At 40.9% G+C, this 18,947-nt stretch overlaps 2 protein-coding genes across 2 annotated transcripts in view; both read right to left on the reverse strand.

Moving 5' to 3' along the window:
* LOC308105161 (kelch-like protein 21) overlaps nt 1–614 on the reverse strand; it is a gene marked incomplete at its 3' end in the record, with an annotated part of 35,250 nt that extends 34,636 nt beyond the window's left edge. The window contains exon 1 of the mRNA XM_080455792.1: nt 546–614. The remainder of the gene's footprint in view (nt 1–545) is intronic.
* LOC308104262 (kelch-like protein 38) overlaps nt 1–18,947 on the reverse strand; it is a 116,100-nt gene that overhangs the window by 9,956 nt on the left and 87,197 nt on the right. The gene's annotated exons all lie outside the window — the stretch shown is intronic.

The following is an 18,947-nucleotide window of genomic DNA, read 5'->3' on the forward strand; positions in this document are numbered from 1 at the left end:
CCTCCTGGTGGCTGGGTGTGCAGGGCAGAGGTTTTTATTGGCCTGTAGGGAGTGTGCGTACAAAGTTTTACACAGATCGGTCCAGTTATAGGTAAAAACGCGAATTGGCCTGTTATAGCGCCACCATGAGGCTGGTTTGAACATTGTCAAGTGGCATTTCTTCCATGGCCTAGTGGCACTGTTCATGCAAAGTTTCACAGCAATCGCACACTGTGTTCATGATTTGAGGCATTTTGTTCAAAACGGACCACTCGGAGCCAATCAGGATGGAATATGAAAAATCTGTTTGGTTTAATTACTATAGAGATCATGTGTACCGATCTGCGTGATGTTTGGACAAAATCTGTAAGAGTAATAAAAAAAAGTTTTGCCAAAGATTTGCCTCTTGGTGGCGCTACAACAGGCCGATCTGAACATTTCGGGGCAGAAATTCTGCTCTGGCATCCAGGGAGTGTGCGTGCACAGTTTTTCATATTTATTATTGGCAAATAAGCTTTTTCCAGCATTATCAGGTGCAACATGCATGCATGTGTTCAGCAGGGTACCTGTGGTCCTGCGTGGGCGTGATGTGTTACAGTAGGGACGCTCCTTGGCTTCAGAGATGAACCTCTGGCTCAGAGGCTCAACCACAGTGAGGAGGTAGGAGGGACTGACGAGAGGCAGACGGATGTGCTGTAGCACCTAAAAGAATGCATAGAACACCAAGTATTTACCAGTCCAACTGGAACAACATTACATAATAATTATGCATATTACCAGCCAGTACCACATATACGTGGTAGGTACCTTTCAGAGACTGAGGCGCAAAGGTCAGCAGGTGACCACTGTAGATGCCAAGCATGTATTGGAAAGTGACTCTAGAAACTACCTTGCATTTAGAAGACCCCTGACATATTGATAGGCAGAGACCTGGTAAGAGTCTGGTAAGGTGAGACTAAGAAATGACTGACCTTTTCAAAGCTCTGCTTGCGGGTAGGACACTTGTCTAACCACAGCATGGCAGCCTCAAACACCATGTCCTCCTTGGGCACATTGAGATGGTCACTGGAGAGAACCTCTGTCAGTCTTTCCACAGAGAGAGACAGGAACTCTTCCTATTGGTAGAAAGAATTAGCCCATATATGGAGAAGACTGTTCTCATACTTCATACTGAAGTAACATTTTCTCCTCTGAAGTGCTCACTGGTGATAGATGGTTTGTTTAGTGAAATGGACATATGACTGTAGCTTATTAATATATATCCAATCACTGTGACTGATTGAATGTTTCTACCCAGGTCTGGGTCAGTTGTGGTTGTGGGAGGTTGAGTAATAGTAATAAAACAATGTTATAGCAGATAAAAACCAACAACAGACTAAATCAACTCTGGAAATATATGATTCCTCGATCACTGACCTGCTGGTAGATGAGACTGAAGTGTTCCAGAATATAATCCATGCTGTGTTTCTCCAACATCTTACAGGATTGGTCATCGGCACAGCAGTAAATCTCTACACAGTTATTTATGTCCAGGTGACGCCTCATGTATTCACAGCAGGCCTCTCGAACAGCCGTGACATCAAACAAGTCTGATGCTGCTAGCAGGGCCTAGAACAAATGAACAAAATGTGTTTATTAAGCACTGATGTTATGTAGGAGGACAAACATGGAGACAATGAATGAGGTTTATGATGATAATACATTACCTGCACATTATCAGTAGAGATGGAGACCTTAGAAGTGTAGGCATAGTTCACCAGCAAACCAATCATCTGAGGCTCCACTCCACTGATGGTCACCCTTTCCTGTGTGGACTCCATCATACCAGATGTAAACATGGCCTGTGCAGGTTGAAAAGCTGAATGGTTGGCTTGGGCATGTTTTTTACATAATGTCAACGGTTAATTTAATTAATTGGACATAGCATGGAAATAGCATGATCATCGGTTCCCCTGAAAGCCAAGGCAGAATTAAAATGTATTTCCTTAACAGCAGGTCAATAAAAGTGTCAGTGTTTCCCCTATATGCATTTAACAGTGGCGGTACGCCACGCCTTGTTTTTGGCCACCACAGCTTGATTTTTATGAAAACAAGAAAAATATACATATATATATATTTTTTTTTAATGCAACATCAGCTTGTAGGTGCGCAACACCGTTGTGCGACAGGGTATGAATTGGGCCGTGTTCTCGTGCTGTCCTGGCTCTATGGGTCTCTGTCCTGGTGAAACGGCTCTCCCTAGGGTAACAGCTTTCTATGGGTCACAAAGGTTTCAGTAACCTACTAGGCTCCACCGTGCACCGTAGGTCGGCTCGCTGGAATGTGTTTTGTTTTGTGTTTACAGCTACCGTATGCTTTTCTAAGATGATTTCAACGCAGATGTTGTTGTTCAAAAAGATAGATCAAGACTATCATAGATGTATTTTATCGATAATGACATTTGTATATCTATGAAAGTAAAAGTCTGACTCGATAAAATACATTTATGATAGTCTTGATCCAAGGCTAACAAAGATGCATGCCATGGACGCATTGACGGTGAGTAACTTAAGTTGAAGCTGGTATTTGCAGAACAGCGTATCAATTCATATTCTGGCCCAAATCAATAACTTTGAGCTTGCCTGTACATCATCGCAGCATATTAAATCAAGTTGCAACAGATGTATTTGTTTTGTCAAGAGCTTGCAGTCGCGCTAAGTCCATGCTTTTCCAGTTATAGTATTTACAGCCCCCTCGCCCCCCCCTCCGCTCATTCACTTCACTATTTTCAACCCAAATGCCTGTTGCTGGGTTCTGACTGCTGAGTTCTTGAGCTAGAGAAAACCTCACAGGACACAGACTTCAGCATAAACATTTGTACTTCATTTGCGCTACTTTTCCATGTGGTTAAATGTGCATGTTTCTCAGCTGTTCAATAAGCCTCTTTAATTACCCCACTTGTCCCATCGAAGCAGCAGGCATTTTAAATTAAAACATATCCACGCTGACGCTGGTTGTAGCTGCTATGGTAGAGCTTTCCAAACGCAGAGCTACGTGCGCAGTGAATTCCACGCCGCACTATCTCCGTCCTAATCGCCTGTTGCCTACAATGAAGAGCGATGATTCGGGAGTGGAAGGTAACTAACGCTAGATGCAAAAAGTTTAGAATTCGACCCCCTTCATTTGGGAGAAAAAGAAAGCGGTCGGTGGTGTTGCGTCACTGAAACAATGACTGATAGACAGAAATAAAGGACTTGAGCTGAGCTGCTGTTTTGCTTGTCAATAGCCAGAGTGACACTGTCAATCTCAGACACCTGACTTAATATTTTGAGGAAAAATATATATAATTTAAATTAAAACAATCTTTAAAAAGAATGATTAAAAAGAATCGTCGCTCCCGGGCGCCATGGTTACAACTTCATCCTAAGGGAAACACCGAGTGTGTATTTACCTCAAAGTAAGGGCTGAAGGAGGCCAGTACATAACGATGGCAGGGGACCTCCTGTCCCTCACAGCACAGAACCACATCACACAAGGTTCTGTTGAGACGCAGCCTGTTGAGACCCTCTAGGACCTTGTTGGGATGGTTGGGGTCCACAAACGTCTCAGCATCCAGGGAGGATAGAGGTGCTCTGGTGCCGTCCTCCTGAAGTGCAACGACAACGACATCCAGAGGGAGATTTATAAATCAGACAAATAAACTACTATTCATCTGTGAGTAATGTTGCTGATCTGGTACTGATGCTTGAAAATTGTCACACCTACAAGGGAGATGCTGTGGTAACTGGCTGCAATTAGGCTAACTAAATTAAAAAAGAGAGAGAAGGGGGGGTCACCTGTTTATTATTATTATTACTATTATTTATTTATTTCTCAACATTTAATGATGTCTGGATGTGTGCTTGCAGGTACACATTTATAGATATCGGTTGTCACTTGTCACTATCAATTTGTAACTCTATTTATTTATTTATGTATCTTTAGTTTTTACTAATATATAATATATTATTTATGCTGTTTGTCTGCTTGGACATTAACCAGTAATGGGGGGGGGGGGTGTGGGGGAAAAAATACAAAATGATATTGAAATGATGTTTTCTTCTGTCTACTCTGCTGACAAAAGCTGAAAAAAACATGTTAAAGAAAAAACAGTCACTCACATGGTCAGTGTCCAGTCTCATCCTCTTGGCAGCCTGTGGTGATTCTCTCTGGCAGGCAGCATCCAGGATGTTGTCAGCCATGTCTGAGGTGAGGTGTGGTGGTGGAGTGGGTCTGGTCTGCAGAGAGAACACACAACATTACTGTTACATGTTTGTTACATGATTCTACAAATGTCTTCTGAATCCCAACAGTATTCTGAAAAAAAACGTATGTTTCTATATCAGGGGTGCTCAAACTTTTTCATGTCAAAGACCCTCAAAATGTATTTGACCGTGGACCCCCACCTCAAAATATTTAGTTCCAGGGACCCCCCAGAAGCAAAGAATAGAGTTAAAAATGTTCACTTTAAAACAATATATATATTCAAAGATTGCAAAAATAATAAATAGCAGATCTACAAGCTCATAGCGCGGCAGGGGGTACCAGGGGGTCCTCAGCAAAATGTGTTAATATAGCATCACAATAATTTTAACCTTTACCTTTGGCTATTCAAAAATAGCAGATCTACAAGCTCATAGCGCGGCACCGAGTGCCGCGCTATGAGCTTGCATATCTGCTATTTTTTAAATAGCCAAAGTGTAAAATTATATTTTTTTAGCTTAAATAAAAAAAGTGACACAGATGCGTTCCAGGTCTTAATGGGTTAACTCTGACAGTACGTTTTAACAGCGGGCGACCCTCGGGCGATCGCCGGACGACATCGTCCAAAAGATAAAGAAAATCCATCTTTCATCGCCCCCCCGCCCACGTCGCCAGTAGTTGCCGGCTCTCATAGACATATAATGCACTTCCGGAAAATACTATCCTGATCGCCCGCTGTTAAAACGCACCGTTAGAGGGTACAAAGGGAACCTTAATGGAACGAACATGATTCACTGATCAAACTAAAACCGTTTTTATTGCCTGTTGATCACAGTGATTTAATTCAACTCAGGCTGAGGATTAGTGAAATGAGGTTGTAATAATGTGGTAAGATGTGAACGAATGCAGTATTGGAGTTACTCTCTCACCACATTTAAAATGCAACGAAATAGCATCTTGACTAAAAGGGTCCTCTTTGTATTTGAACGACACTATGTTGCCGTCTGATTTACTGACGTTTTATTTAATCAGGGGAGGTTTGTTGAGCATATCAAGTACTTTTTTTGTAATATCCTGGCTACAACATACTGTTCAGTTAACAGACATTTTGTACCTGGGAGCTTCACAGTACAGCCAGTCTTCTACGGCTGGTCACTAGAGCAGGTTGAGTATCAGGATTCTTTCTCTGGGTTACTTCTTTGACAAACTTGAAAGGAACAAGGACATGTTTCTCAGTGAGTGCAAACCAAGCCCCCAGAGTTGCTGAGAAACATTGAAGCTGCCACCCCAGTGGCCAAAGCTGGAACTGCAGGCAGGGAGAAATACATGCACGCGCAAAACATACTGAGAGATATTTATATTTATACATATATGTAAACATATTATACATATGCATTTACATATAAATATGCATCTCGAGTGTATTTAATAAATATCTCGCGTTCAATCCTTGACACACGGGCTGCCGTAGAACGCAAAAAGGACACTAGTGCGCATGCTCATAACTCTACGTGTGGTCAAAATCGAACCAATAATTCTACTTCCGGCAGGTTTCCGGGTGCTTCAAAACGCCACTGAGCACATTCATTGAAATGATAGCTGGGGGCGGGGCAATCCGCCCTCTAGTTATATTATACCTCTATGGTGCAAACAACTAGTATTAAGCATCATTATGCTTCCTATACATTGTGGCTTTAAAGGGATAGTTCACCCAAAGAAATACTTTTTTTCTATCGATTAGTCACCCCATGGACACATGGATATTTTTTGTTTTTGTCGCTTTCCTAAGCCAATAATTTGATGACCAGCGGACCGGTAGGCTGCCGTTTCCGGTAGGAGATACAAAGGAGACTCTTTGCGTCTCCTACCGGAACCACTGCGGTTCATCAAATTAGTCTCCATAAGGTGACTAATCGATAGATAGTCATTTTTTTGGGGTGAACTATCTCATTAAATAACATGTCAGCAACACATCCTAGACACTCTTCTCCCTCCTGACTTCCAAGCTGTGGAATAAATGCTAGTTTTTTGTATTGTCCCTGTCAAATTAACATAAAACAATAAAAATAAAGTATAATAATAATATTTGAATATAAGCCAATTTTTAAGACCAATATTCATTTCTGAGGAATGTTAACAGGCCTACTATATACATCACTGCTGTACACATACCTGCATTGCCAGTATAGTGGTGTAGAAGTATACAGAATATATAAATCACTGCAACATAGTACATAGCAGTATTACTATTACACTGCTATCTATAGTAGGATGGCAACCTGGCATTCCCCATTGTGGGCATGCCATTAAATTTAAATAATTTAAATGTTTTCCAAAATATAAACAAAACAGCAGATCTACAAGCTCACAGTCGTTGAAGTATAACTACAGTGTACAGTATAGCTACTGTACAGAGGTCCCCTTCACACAAATCCCCTCCACCAAGTGTATGTATGTGGACTGAATATGAAATTAAATGTATGTGTGCAATCATTTCATTTACACAAGTATTATTTTGGTATATGTACTGTGTATACTATCGTCTGTGTAAACTTCCTTTTAATGCATCAACCTCATCGAGACAACTATCTCATGTGCAAACACACTTGGCAATAAGCATGGTTCTGTTTCTGGAGTATTTAGCCTGTATTAGTAGTACAGTAGTAGTAGTAGTATCTAACCATGATGTAAGCCATTGGTTCTCAAAGTGGGGTTCTTGAGGGGGTACCAGGGGGTCCCCAGCAAAATGTGTCAATATAGCATCACAATAATTTTAACCTTTTATACAATAAAAATAGCAGATATACAAGCTCATAGCGCGGCACCGAGTGCTGCGCTATGAGCTTGTAGATCTGCTATTTTTGAAAAATCGTGAAAATGTGTGCAAATCTTTGAATATATATATATTTTTATGCAAACATTTTTAACTCAAATCTTTGCTTCTGGGGGTCCCTGGAACAACATTTTTGAGATGGGGGTCCGCGGCCAAATACATATCATTTTGGGGGTCCTTGGCATGAAAAAGTTTGAGAACCACTGATGTCAGCAGCATCAGCACTAACCAGGTGATCAAATAATGAATGAGGAGGAAAAGGATTCACACAGACGTTGATTATGGGGTGATGGGGTCTACTTTAATATCAAACTCTGGTCTACATGTGTCTTTATTAGCCTTAGATCAAGACTATCGAGTGTATTTTATCGAGTCTGACTTTTACTTTCGTAGCTACGAGTCTCGTAGATTCCAGGGAAAACTGGGGGGGTGGTCAGTAGGACTCTCGTAGTACGAGAGTCTTAGTGACCGCCCCCCCCCCCACAGTTTTCCCTGGAATATCACCAATAAAGCCTGGATTTCTCCAAACATGTACAAACCCAAAATATAAATGTGCTTATGCGCTTGCCCCAAATGTTAAGTAGGTGTCCATTGTGTTTGTTTAATGTATTAGTCCATATGTTTCAATAAAAAAGTGTTTTAATCCCGTCTGTGGCCGAACGCCTTTTCTTCCCATCGTTTACTTCCTGTTTACATTGAGTGTAATTCCGACTTTCACCGGATGCGCCCCGTCACTACCACCCATTGGGAACTTCTGACAGAATCAGCCACAGACGGGATTAAAACACTTCTTTATTGAAACATATGGACTAATACATTACGCAAACACGTCAAACACCTAGTTAACATTTGGGGCAAGCGGGAAAGTACCTTATATTTTGCATTTGTACATGTTTGGAGAAATACGGACTTTACTGGTGAAATTCCAGGTCAAACTGGGGGGGTGGTCACAAGACTCAGATATAAAAATGTCAAAATCGATACAAATCTACTATAGTCTTTAGGCTATCTAATGCTATGTCTTTATCCCACCATTACTTCCACATCACCATCACTGCCTCCTGGTTAAACTCACTGGTTCTTCCTTTACTCACATGTATTTAACATCTCTATTAAACACCATTCTAACATCAGCCTCAATCCAACGTTCAGCTGTAAACAAGCTCTCACAACACGCAAACGACACAAACATAACGTACACATGTATATTTGTACATCAAACGTAAAACTCATAAACACAAAGACAAACACACCTTAAATAAACATACCTCGTTGTTTTAGACGTTTTAAACTTTAACAACAAACACACTTTCCTCCCGCAGCTCCTCTTCAAAGGGACGACGTGTTACACCTAACTGTGTCCTCCTGACAACAAACACACTACAGAAGATCAGTTCCGGAAGCAAAAACTCCTGTGTAAAGTTGTTGTGACCTGCAGGGGGCGCTATAACACCAACATTCCAAGAAAGCAGGGCTGAGGAGAGCTTTTGTAAAACAGCTCTATAAATCAGTGATTTTCATGTCAAGGACCCCCAAATGGATAAATATTTGGCCACAGACCCCCATCTGAAAATAGGTTGTGCCAGGGACCCCCAGAAGCAAAGATCTGGGTTAATAAATGTTCACTAATGTTCAAGATTTTTGAAAAATAGCAGATCTACAAGCTCATAGTGTGGCACGAAGTGACGCGCCATGAGCTTGTAGATCTGCTATTTTTTAATAGCCAAAGTGTAAAAGGTTAACTTTTGCTGTGGACCCCCTGGAAACCCCCCGAAGGACCCCTGGGGGTCCCCGGACCCCACTTTGAGAACCACTGCTATAAATGAATAAAAATGTATAAATGCTGAACCCTCCTCATCGATAAAGCTGCAGGACAGTTTGTAAGCAATGACCTGTCCCATAACTATCTCCAGGGGTGAATGATTTATAGCATTGAAGTGGAAATGTGCAAACATTCTGCGGAAAAAGCAGATCTACAAGCTCTTGTGAAGTATATGGGTAATATGTTAAATTATATACTCCACACAAAGGTTTGACAGTGGAACTCAAACCATGAAGCCTAAATACAGTATATCTGTGGGTTCCAATACATTCACTGCATTATACTTATTACATTTATGTTTTAATAAGTTTTAAACTTATTACAGATTTCAGTGTAACTATTAATCTACTTGAGAACTTGTTTGTCCACCATGACCTCTGTTTTTATGAATTATGACCGAGTCTTTATGAGTGGCACTTATTCTTATTAAGTCTACTATAGCTTCATACCAAACTATGAATGTATGTCATGGAATGCTGAATTGGCATATGTTGGCATTTTCCTTTGTGTAGAAATAAATGCTAACTAGAAAATGTGCTCCTCGGAGCACAAGTCTCCGCCAGCAGACCCGTGCTATTTTAATCAAATGAAATCACTTACCCTATCTTTAACCAGAAGATAGGGTAAGTAATGGGAGTTAGTTGCATTGTGTGATCTCAGCCTCTCCTGTCTAAGCTATTTATATATTTATATTACATATTGTGATGTCACGTGAAACTGACCAATGTTAGGTGTTCTCAGAGGGACACACACGCACGGACGGACGGACGGACGGGTGATTTGTACTGGAAGGTACTGTTCCAATCAAGACTGATTGATCCTGTCTTACCTCACTTCAAAAAACATAAATGTCTTTTTGAAGTGACACACCTATTTATAGGATTTTATTTCGTCATGCGTCCCTCTAGCCAATCAAAAGCATTGGTGTCAACATATTGTCACGTGTCGCTTGACCAATGTTAGCTTGGCTGGGGGGGGGGGACACAGCGGGACGAAGCAAAAACATAGTCAAAACTAGAAAATGTGCTCCTCGGAGCACAAGTCTCCGCCGGCAGACCCATGCTATTTTAATCAAATGAAATCACTTACCCTATCTTTAACCATAGTTCTCTAGGAATGTTCTAATTCTTACTTAAAATAGAACATGTTACTATATCATAGCAATTATATTATCATAATAATAACTAATGAGATACAGTAGGGTAAAAGATATATCTTTTAGTTAAACAAAAAGTTCTTTGTTAAAAGGTGAATGTTAAAGTAATTTATGTACCCCTGAGATGAGGAACAATGTCAGAGACATTGATGTTGGTTGTCAACATGACTCTGGCCCCAACTGCTACAGACACGACCTCCCGTAAGCCTCCTGTATGCGATGGGTTGCTTGATAGTGTAACATTAACTAGTCCTGTCTTACAATCTTTTTGTGAATCAATTGCGGTGATGTTGGATATTTCTGTTGGCAACTTTATTAGCTTTTCGCCATTGTGTGAATCTGTGGCTGCATTTGTTCTAAAGACATGCAATGCGTCACTTGGGTATGAGGGATCTGTTTTAGAGACGATTCTGGTGTGTAGCAGTGCAATGTCTTCTGCACAGCATGTGTTTGTACGAACTCTCATAAGCAGTTATGCAAAGGGTTGGTCATCTTTCTGGCGCATCGTTTCTGTTAGTTCAAATAGATGGAAGTTTTCTTTCCACAATGAACCATGTAGTCTGACATAGGCATCAGAAGGGGTATCGAATACTTGTTTTGCCATGACTGGTGGTAGTTGGTACAGGTCACCGACTGCGAGGATACTGACATTGCCAAAACGGGACTCTGAGCTGTGTATGCCTGTGATGTCTTGAAGGCGTTTGTGAATGTGATGTAGAAGATCTTCACCCACCATGGAAACTTCGTCAATGATTAGCAGTTTTTGCTTCCCCAGCCGTGAGCGCAATGTATTTAATGCGTCCTGTTGTTAAAGTTGCATTGTGTGATCTCAGCCTCTCCTGTCTAAGCTATTTATATTACATATTGTGATGTCACGTGAAACTGACTCAGAGGGACACACACACGCACAGACGGGTGATTTGTACTGGAAGGTACTGTTCCAATCAAGACTGATTGATCCTGTCTTACCTCACTTCAAAAACATTAATGGTTTTTTGAAGTGACACACCTATTTATAGGATTTTATTTCGTCATGCGTCCCTCTAGCCAATCAAAAGCATTGGTGTCAACATATTGTCACGTGTCACGTGGAGCTTGACCAATGTTAGCTTGGCTAGGGGCCAAGCTAACACACGGCGGGACGAAGCGAAAACATACTCTCCGCCTTCGGCGGAGACAATAAGATAAGAAAGATAAGATAAACCTTTATTGCAGATGTGATATGGTGAGTAAATAAAGACACAAGTAGCTTTATGAATGTGGGCAATGAGTCCTTTCCACCACTAGAGAGCAGCGTAGGTCTGCTAAAAGACAACAGGTTCTGACCCCCATCATCGTACAACCTATGGTATTAGAACCACGGATGGTTTAGTAAATACCATCACATGTTTACGTCATGTCCCTCCCCTCCCATCTCAATAGCACGCACTGTATATTGTGGAGTGTTTTAACCCCCTCGCTGGTTCAGAGTTAAATTAACAGTCTATTATTGACTTCCTCGCTTCTTATGTAGTCAAAAGTCATCTGATATACTGAAGCTTTATTTGAGCATATCAAGTATTTTTCAGTAATATCCTGGCTACTATGCACTGTTCAGTTGACAGACATTTAAGCTGTTCAGTTGACAGACATTTGGTGAAACAAAAGGAGGATGACTATTTATTGTTCCCAGTGGTGGAAGGTATCTCCAAATACTGTACTTCAATAGAATTTGTAGGTATTTTTAATCAACTTGAGAATTTCAAAATTGTCCTCAATAACTTATACTACTTACATCATTCACAGAGGTAAATATCGTACTTTTTATTCCACTCAAAATAAATGTGTGCTTTAGTTACTCAATTAGTTATTTGCATATCTCTGCTGTCGGGCAGAAACCAGCTAACTCCAAAATGTTAATTTTTCAGGAAATGAAAAGTAGTTTTGTTCATCATTGATAAGAACAGCTGAATGGACCTCCAAGCTCACAATGAGGTTGGAGGTCAAACAGGGGTGGAGCCTGGAGTCATCAAAACCAGCTAACTCCACCCCCCTTCTGGTGGAATTAGCTTGTTTAGCAGAAAGTTTGAGGATCCAATGGAGTTAGCTGGTTTTGTCAGAAGCGCTTTTAATACTTTTCATTGGTTCAATATTTATTTTACCAACACACAGACATAAAGGATGTTCAATAGCACTGATTTATAGGGAAAAAATGCATAAGCGTCAAAATGGAGTTAGCTGGTTTCTGCCCGACAGCAACGATATATAGTTATGCGTGGTCGCCATTCTGCCTGTAACGTTAGATCGACTGATGTATGACAGAAAACACTGAACGTTCTTTTCATTTACAAACCTTATCTGCAGTTACATCACTGCATCCCACCCCCCAAAAAAATCTACTTCAGTGGCACTTGGTTGTCGCAGGGGTAAATAAAGTCTAGAATCTAAGGGGTTCGCATTTATCACGGGGGCAACCGGCTTGGACGCACATCTATACAAACACACTGTCCGTGTTTGGGAGAGGGAAGCTGTGTTAGCGACTCCAATAGGCTGGGGGGAAGGGGGGACGGCACCTGTCAGAGATGGGTGTTGAACAGGAGGAGTAGGACGGAGACACTACGTCCTCCTGGTGGGGGCTCCTCACTGGCAGGTGAGTCAGTACGGTGCAACAACAGTGGCAACACAGTAATGTGTGGGGAGGGTTCATTGGCATAAGGACAAAATTGGAAGAAAAAAGGGGTGAAAATAACTGGCAACTCTAGAAAAAAATATAAAAAGAACAAGACTGATTTATGTTCATTATATCAATTTGAGTTTCTCTTTTACAAAAGAACAAAATATTGTGATTACTCTATATGTTGACCGAATACTGACATCCAAATTAAGTACTCATGCGCATCTCTAAAAACAATATTCAGTCTCTAGCAGGTTTCTGTAAAAATGTACGGTATATTGCCCCAGGGCTGGTCTTTATTGATGTAGGTTGTGGTGTGTGCGCGTGTGCGTGTGTGTGTGTGTGTGTAACTGGGCCTATAGAAGGTATAACTGGGCCTATAGAAGGTATAACTGGGCCTATAGAAAGTGTAACTGGGCCTATAGAAGGTGGTGGGTTGGTGAAAGGATGCCACTGTCCCTGGATGCTGGGGTTGTCTGTGTGGAAAGGCTTGTGGATGATGTCCAGGCCAGACTGATTGGTCAACTTGGTCACAAGCTCCTGAATCTGCTGGGAGGTTTTTGTCGTCGATGGGTTCCTCCTTCACGTTGCCATTCACTGCAGGGACATAAAGAAAAAGAAAGCCATACACAGATGAGTATGAAAATGCATTGGGACCCCAGGTTTAAAGTCACTTTATCAACAGAGGGGACAGTTGCTTATAGCGCTCCCTACAAAAATATATGAGTACTAATAATAATAATATGGCCAAGCAGCAAAATTGCAACTTCTTGTCATAATTTTCATCATCTAATAAGCAATTTTGTTAGACAAAAATAACTTGACAGTTCCAAAAATCAACTGTCATAGATATACATCAACTCAACTGCAAAAGTTAATCAGAAAAATTATCAATTTGAATAAAAAGTCAATTTGAAGTCTTTGAATTTTCCGCTTTTTATATTCATTTTTTGATTTCAACATCTTGATTTTCCTTCATCACGTTCACCCTCATTTGAGTCAATATAGTCATATATATACTTAGCTTTGTGCCTCTGCAGCGGAAAGCTCATATTGACTATTTTCCATGTCCTAAGTATAATTCGGCCAGAAGGAGCATATCTTCATATAATTGGTCCTCACTAATGCTCATTATAAGATGGTACCATTTTTGTCCACTCACTGTTGAATGAAAAAATCAAATACTTTTTTTTAAAGCCCCAAAACAAAACTACATTTACATGTCCACAAAGGATGAGACACTCTGCGTCTCATTGGTGGGCTATGTATAGTTCGGAAATAAAAGTTTGTTTTTATTTCTTTGGCATTTCGTTAACTCTTTAACTGCCAGAGTATTTATAACTAACTGCCAGTGATTTTTCGATTTTCTTACCTTTTCACAGAATATTTATCTCCAGTATGATTGATCCCCTGAGGGTTGCTAATCACGGAGGGTTTCACTGTGCAAAAAAATAATAATGTCATCGCGACCTCCCATTCGCTTGTTATACGCCGTTTAAAATAGCATGTTTCGGCAAAAAAAAAACATCACAAAAAAAACACAGGCGCTAAGATACAGGATTTTTAAGCAATACGTTAACCAGGAAGTGAATGGAGCAGTAAATCTTTGGATCACGTTACTTATCTCCTGGTTCTGTGTGAAAAAAAAATGGAAAAAAAAAGAATCATCCAATCTCGTCGTTCACAGATAGGCAGTTTTCTGAACAGGAACAGACTAACAGGTTGAACTTACCTTTCAACAAGACGGCGGTTCTGGGAGTGACGTCTGCATCCATGGAGGGACTGGAAGGGAAGCCCCTCAGCTCTGATAGGCTGGCCAAGAGCAGCAGTAGCAGCATGGGACGCTGTGTCGTCTCTCTCTCCTCCTCATCTCTTTCACCTGAGTGAGCTGGGTATGAGCAGAGCTTCTGAACTCAACTCAATTATAGGCCGACACTACCATCACAACACAGTGTCTCTTCTCTGTGACGTCCCAGCAGGAAGCTTCTTAATCATCATTGTTTACATTATATCAATCTATTCTAATCATATTATATATCCATCTATATTCTGTCACCTTTAGGGTTGAGACCCTTTAGGATTTTAACGATTCTGGTTTGTTAAGGATTCCCTCTTAACGGTCCGATTCCATAACGGTTCCCTTTGACCATTCCTATATTTATCAAACATTTGAATGAAAGCCAAAATTACATAGATTTTTTTTTAAATTCAGTCAGGTTCCAAATGGGCCCTTACAGGTCTGTAACTCGAGAGTTATGGTGGTCCTTGAAATTAAAACTGCTATACAACTAATTGTATAGCAGACATGAAGTCCACATACCATGCTTCTGACAGAGTAACAAACCGGTTCCAAATGTGATGGAACCGATTCAGGTTCCTTAATGTTGGATACAGTTCCTCCGGTTACGGACGTTAACCCTAGTCAACATCAGAATCATCATCAGAATCATCTATGCCTAATGGGACGACCATGATCCCTCCTCAGCTTGAGAGAGACACAGTTGGCACCGGAGTAAGTATCAGGGACCTGCCCCACAGTTTCCCACGTGTCCGTCTCTTCACAATAGCACTCGATGTGACGGACAGAACTACATGAAGAGACACAAACAAACAGCCGTGAGAGAAATGTCTGGTGTGGACAAGACGACATATTTTCCCAGACATTAATGGAGCAGTAGTGTCATACCTATTAAAGAAGCTCCGCCCTCCTAGTACGTAGATCAATCCATCCACCACAGCCATGCTAGGCGAGTAGCGTTCCACTTGCATGGGGGCACACATGGTCCACTGGTTGGTCTCGGGGTTGTAGCACTCCATCCTATTTTCCATTGTCCTATTATCATGAGAAGGCAAATGCAGACCACCTATAGACAAACAAGAATTAACAGGATAGTGACTGTTAGTGTGTTTTATAATATGCTCAAACTACAGTAGAGTTTAGGTGAGTCTATTAGGGAACTAAGATCAGTGGTGGAAAGTAACTGAATACATTTACTCAAGTACTGTACTTTTAATTTACCTGAATGTTTCTTTTTTTCTTGTCTTTTTTAATACTTCTACATCACTACAAGTCAGAGGCAAATACTTTATTGTATTTCTTTTTGCAATTATTTCTTTCTCTTTCCTTTATATATTCAGAGAAGCCCATTGAGAGCAAGCTCTCTTTTTCAAGGATGCCCTGATAACACCATATAGAACAAATACAATAATAAAAAACAATAATAAACATTTGAATCAAATTACAATGTCACAGATGAAAATAAGAATAGTGTAACGTGAAACAGGTGCAGTTCACTGTGTAGTGTGTCCTCAAGAAGAACCCTAAATGTCTCTATTGACACCAATAGCACCAGTTTCAGAGAGTCCTGAAGTTTGTTCCATTTGTGTGGAGCATAATAAATGAAAGCAGTCTTTCCTTGTTCACAGCTCTTACGTGGACTGGTATATCTAATGTGTTTGTGAACGTGTTGAATGTCCAGTAACCTTTGGTTCTAAAAGCGAGGATAGGTACAAAGGAAGCTTACCACATAAGGACTTACAAATAAATAAAATACAATGTTGCTAATGTCTACGAACTGCCAACTTTATAATATAAATACAGTGATTGGTGTACAGTGATTTGACCGTTTACTAGGCCTACATACTTTGCTAATTTTTATTATTTATACTAAACATGCATTAACTTATAAATGATGATTATTATTATAGGTTAAGCCATACAGCTACTCCACCTGAACCAGATCTAAAATTAAAGTGATCAATACATTAATGCAATACTTATTACAATTCAATAATACAACTCTGAAACTGTGAAAAGGGCCGTTAGCCATTTGGTATTGCAAGCACATTTACATTTTCTGCCTATATTTTTTCTCTTGAGTAAAAAAGTATTTCTGTATTCTGGTGTTGTTATTCTTACTAAAAAAAAAGAGAGTACTTCTTCCACCACTGACTTAGAAGAGGTAAGATACCTGTAACATAGATCTTTCCATTCAGAACACAAGCAGCTGATCCATTACGTGGAATCTGCATAGGAGCGACTTCTGTCCACACAGATGTTTTAGGGTTGTACTTGGCCACCTGGGGCCGTTTTGGACTGAAGACATTTGGATCACCTCCTAGAGTCCAGGAGGACACACATGTCAAAACATTATTCACCGTCAACAGGAGAAGCATGAATACATCATAATACCAAAGGATTTGTAGTACATTTTCAGTGAACCATTATGATTGACATACACTAACACTACATGAAAAACACAACCTCATGAAGCCCAGCAGGCTGAACCTGTAGGAGCATGAATCTGTTCCATACCAATAAAATAGAGCTGTCCATCCAGTGCGACCAAATTACAGCTCTTAGAATCGTAATGCGCTGTCACACCGACAGAGTCCATGAGCTGCCAGGTGTCTGTGTTGGGGTCGTAGCGTTCCATCGAGTCGTCAACCCCCCAGTCCCCCACTGCAAACACATATCCATCCAGCATCACCAGGCCTATGTAACATGTGGGGTTGAGCAGAGAAAAAAAAGAAACTGATGAAATGATGACCTTGGCCATAGGTGCCTATCCGATGGGTGCTCAGGAGCTCGAGCACCCACTGGGAATGCGGCAGTCGGACAGTTAAAATGCTTTGTAACGTGCACGCTGCACAGGATGCATGACACCCGGTCACACCGGGCCGGTCTTATAACACACGTAATGCTGAAGGGATTGGCACTTGTGGCAGACCAGGGGAAACTGAGCTGTCAGTCAAGCTCAGACTGGGGGAGTTGATAGAGGGAGTGTACTACCCTGTCCAGGTTCTACAGCCACTAGGTAAGTGACATTGGTCACACCTGGAGCTCATTCATTAATCAGCCAGCTGAACCTTATATAACCAGCCCCAAACAGACAGTGTGCCAGTTGATGCCAGACAGCAAGGAGGAAGGACCTCTTGCTCTACCAGTAGGAGACTGGTAAGGAGGACGTTACAAGTGAGTTGGATGTAATTCTCAAACAGTGTGGAACAACTTTGGATGAACTTTGGATGTCTTCATATTTTGTGGCTCACCTGGTTTCTCGCTCTCCCTCCCCCCACCTAGGCACAATCAACTCCAACACCACAGGGGAAAGCTGGATTTCCCCCCCCAAAACCTAAAGGCTCACTGCTCTCTTTATGCTCTGCTTACAGGACAGGAGTATGTCACTGTGAGTACGCCTAAGTTAAAGGACAAAGACCCCAGCCGGGAAGAACCTCATTTGCGATTTGGACCCACCCCCCTTTTTCCCTCACTTTATTTAATAAATCTATATTCTGTAAATCTACAAACTGACTCCGAGCCTCCTGTTTTATGGTGAAACTTGTCTCCACCACCCCCGGGTTGCCACACACTCATTCAGTGCCAATGACGTGTAACACGTAAATTTTTTCGAAAGCCCACAGTGCCACGTTTTACATGTTACATGGTGCAACATTGTTTTACAGTGTTTTCAGTGTTTACGCTAGATGGAGCTCTTTGCCAACCATTGAGTGATCTTATGACTTCCGGAGAAAAGGTATACCTCGAAATAACGTGATCACAACAGACCCAGCCCTGTCCGATCTAATGTTAAAGGATTTAGAAAAATAAATTTTGCTCTGCTTTGTTTCTTTGGCGAGAAGCTATATTCAACATATATTTCCATATAATTAGATATAAAGAAACTGATATTGTCTAGAATTATATTCTGAAATGCGTACATTTGGTTTACAAATGTGGCTATTTGGAAACAGACCATCTACTAGCTGATGTGACACATACAGTAGTGAGCTTGTAGATTTGCTATTATTTGAAAGAAAACAATAACTACAATCCATTAAAATTAAATGTTCCCTATGGTGACCTGACCAAAATAGGGCCACCAGGGTTAATGTGGTTAATTTGAATGTGATAGTGTGACAATCTTACTCAAATGCTCGCATGGCTTTTTCATGGGAGTCATCTTCAACCATGAGTTATGGTGAACATCATAGCGCCACATCTCTCTATTGCTAACATAATTCGGATCATCATCATGCCGGACCTCATCATTATCGACTGCGCCTCCGGCCAAATACAGAGTGGAACCTATGGTGGAAGAAGAGCAGAATTAAAACAAGTTAAAATAAATGAGATTTGAATATGTATACACAACTTTAGATTTTAATATGTATACACAACTTTACAATTCTTCACATATCTTCCATCTTATTGTGATGGTTTACTTATAAAGCCAAGGAATTCACCAAAACAGTACCAGTGTGTTGTGAAATACGCTGCCAG

The sequence above is a fragment of the Gymnoscopelus braueri genome (assembly GCF_963280865.1).
Source record: "Gymnoscopelus braueri genome assembly, chromosome: 17".
Taxonomy (NCBI): Eukaryota; Metazoa; Chordata; class Actinopteri; order Myctophiformes; family Myctophidae; genus Gymnoscopelus; species Gymnoscopelus braueri.